Consider the following 4228-nt stretch of genomic DNA (forward strand, 5'->3'; position numbering starts at 1 on the left):
ACACTAACAAAGGAATGTAACACCTATTCATTTCTCAGCATTGTTCACAAAAGTATTTAGCTATGCACTGAGAAAAGCTGATGGCATCCTGAAGAACAGCCCGTGATATTATTCCTCCCACTCCGAGCCTGCACTATAGGATTTGAAAAACCCTTTGATTTTCTATTACACAATCCATGACACAAAACAAATGCACTGAGCAGAAACTGGCAGGTACAGATTGTATTCCCACAGTAGAAATTGACAGGCTTGGATTGATAACTAAATTCACAGAGTCACAAAGGAGAAGCTGGCATGTACAGATTAATGACTGTACTTATACATTCACAGAACAGTCAGATCGGTAGCTATATTTTGATATTCATGTTGCAGTAAAGTGTATGTGCAGATTGCTAATTGCACGCTCTAACACATATAGCAGAAATCGACAGGGAGAAATTCAGAACTATATTTACATACCAGAACTGGCAGCTACAAATTGCTAAGCATATTCACAACACAGAAGCTGATAGGGAAAGATTGATAAATGCACTCACACATTCACATGGCAGACACTGACAGTTCCAGATTAATAACTGCACACGCAGATACACAGAGCTGAAACTGACAGGGGCAATTGGTAAATACACTCAGACATTCACATTGTAGTTACTGACAGAGAAAGTTTGATAACAAATCTATCATATCGACAAAGAAGAAGCTGACAGGAACAGATTAATAATAACACTCTCAGTTTCATATTGCATGAACTGGCAAATATAGTTTGATAACTGATCTCATAGTTTTCACAGAGCAGAATCTGACAAGTACAGATTGAAATCAGTATTCAGTTTGACAAGCAAAAAATGACAGATGTAGAATGACAATGACCCTTGCACATTCAACATTAGAACCTGAAGGTATAGATGCATATCTATACTCATATTCACATGGCAGAAACAGTTACAGCTTGATAACTACAGTTGTCTATTCACGTTGCAGTAACTGACTGGGATAGATTGATGATGATACTTACACATTCATATGACAGAAACTGACAGAGGTACAGATCGATAACTAAAATCACATAAGGATGCAAGAGAAGCTGACAGGTGCAGACTGATAATTATACTCTCTTTCATATTGCAGAAACTGAGATTGAGAACTGCACCCACATATTCACATAGAAACTGACAGATACAGATTTGATAACCACAGCCACTCATACATATTGCAAGAAATGACAGGGACTGGTTGGCCCTCCCTATGATATATTACAGAAAAAGTGAACAGTCAATGTCATTTATTCAAATTATTAATACAGCTTCCCAACATCCTGGGATATACTTGATGTGGTCCCAGAGTTTGAGACACCTTTCTGTTTTTTTTTAACACCTCTCGCACCTCCTCTTTTGGCATGTGGACTGTTTTCAAGATATCAATATTTATTTCCCCAAGTTTCCTAGTCTTCACAGGGACAGAATGATAAGCAAACTCATATACACAACTAGGGGGAAACTAGCAGGGAGAGAATGGTAATTACACATATTCACAAACCAGAAACTGACAAGTGCAGATTAATAACTGCTCTGTCAGATTTACAGAACAGAAACCGATGGGGACAGCAATGTAACTGCTTTCCCATATTCACTGAGTAGAATCTGATAGTTACATATTCATAACAAATCTCACATATTCACTTTGCAGAAACTGATACGTATAGATTAACAACTACACTCGCAGATTCAGAAAGCAGAAACTGAAGGAACAATTTGCTAACCATAGTCACTTAGCAGAAACTGACAGGTACAGATTTACTCTCCCATATTGACATTGATTGATTGATTGGCACAGACTAATAACTGCAGTCATATTGGCTTTGCAGAAATTGACAGGTATGGACTGATAAATTTACTCCCATTCACAAAGCAGAAACTGGCAGGGACAGATTGATAACTGTATTCCCACATGTTTCTTTTTCTCATTCCTGAGATGTGTGCATCGCTGAGTCTCCCTAATTGTCTGGAGGCAGTTAAGTGCCAGCCACATTGCTGTGGATTTGGAATTACATGTTGGCCAGACCAGGTAAGGATGGCAGCTTTTATTCCCTGAAGGATGTCATTGAATCAGAATTTTATTTCCTGAGAATTGGCATTAAATTCTTATTTTTAGATTATTATTGAATTAAAATGCCACCATCTCCAATGATGGGATTTGAACCTGGGTCCACGGAATATTACCTGGCTCTCTGGACTAATAGTCTAGTGATAATACGATGAGGTGGTTGCCTTACCTATTCACATTCACTTAGCTGAACCTGCCAGGTATAAACTGATAAATACACTCTCAAATTGATGGAGTTGAAAGTGACAGGCATAGAATGATAACTGCACTCACATATTCATATTGCAAAAACTGGCAGATTCAGATTGAAAAATGCATTTATACATTAGCAAATAAGAAACTGATGGGGAGAGATTAATAACTAATACATTTATATTTAATAACACATATAGCAGATACTTTCTGGTCTCGTCTTTTTAGTTAGAATTAGAATCCATACAGTGTGAAACAGCCCAGCAAGTCCACACCAACCCTCCGAAGAGTATCCCACCCAAAGCCATTTCCTTATCACTCTACATTTACCTGTGATGAATGCACCTAACCTACACATCCCTGAACACTATGGGCAATTTAGCATGGCCAATTCACCTAACCTGTACATCATTGAACTGTGGGAGGAAACTCACACAGACACGGGGAGAATGTGCCAACTCCACAAAGTCGCCCAAGGCAGGAATCAAATCTGGGTCCCTGGCGCTGTGAGGCAACAGTGCCAACCACTGAGCCACTGTGTCATATAATGTGCTGCATTATACAATAACATTCACATCCCAGAAACTGACCAGTACAGATGGATTATAACACTCATATGTTCACAGAACAAAAACTGTTAGTTACAGATTGATAACCACATTTTCATATTTACATTGCAGAAAATGATGGGTTTGATTTAATGAATATATTTGCATTTTTACAAGCAGAAACATTCAGGGATATATTAATAATTGCATTCATACATTCACACATCTGAAACTGACAGATACAAATCAAAAACTAAACTCCTTTTTTGTCACAGAAACTGAGACACATAGATTGATACTTGCACCATACATTCAGATAGCAGAAACTGACAGGCACAGATGGATAACTGCACTTACTTAGCGGAAACTGACAAGCACTTTCCCATAGCGTATCCTAACAGGTAAAGATTTATAACTACACTTTCAAATTCAGAGGAAAAAACACACTGTCATGTACAGTTTGATAACAATACTTAAAAATAACAGAGCAGAATCTCACAGGAACATATTGGTAACTACGCTCTCTCATTGACCTAGCAGAAATCGACAGATGCAGACTGATAACTACACTGACACATTCACAGCACAAACTGACAGGAACAGGTTGACAACTATCCTCATTCATTCACGTAGCAGAAACAAACAGGTACAGATGATAACCACTCCTTACATATTCACAGAACAGAATGTTACAGTCATAAATTGATAACTGGACTCATAACATTTACATTATGGAAACTGACATACCCTTTTGATAAAGGCATTCAGACATTACCAAACCAGAAACTTACAGCTACATGTTCATATCAACACACATACACACACACACGAAACTCTCAGGGATAGGTTGGGAAATACACATACATATTCACATAGTGGAAACTGACATGTCCATATTGATGACTGTATTTGGATGTTCAAATAGAGATTAATAACAATATTTCCATATGCACATTGTTGAAACTGACAGGTTCACAAATTCATAACCTCATTTACATATTCACAACACAGATACTAACAAGGAATGATTGTTATATGCACTCACATATTCACCAAGCAGAAACTGACTGGTACAGATTGATAACTAAACTCACATGTTGAAATAACAGGAACTGAAATGTACAGACTGATAGCAACACTCTTATTCTCATAGCTCATACTGCCAGATATTGGTTGATATGTACGCTCTCATTCATATAGCAAAAACTGGCAGGTATAATTTAATTACTTCCTCGGATATATGGAGGAGACACTGACAGGGATAGATTACACTCTTTTTTTAGATTACTTTACAGTGTGGAAACAGGCCCTTCGGCCCAACAAGTCCACACCGACCCACCGAAGCGCAAACCACCCATACCCCTACATTTACCCCTTACCTAACA

The sequence above is a fragment of the Chiloscyllium plagiosum genome, chromosome 50 (assembly GCF_004010195.1).
Source record: "Chiloscyllium plagiosum isolate BGI_BamShark_2017 chromosome 50, ASM401019v2, whole genome shotgun sequence".
Lineage (NCBI taxonomy): Eukaryota > Metazoa > Chordata > Chondrichthyes > Orectolobiformes > Hemiscylliidae > Chiloscyllium > Chiloscyllium plagiosum.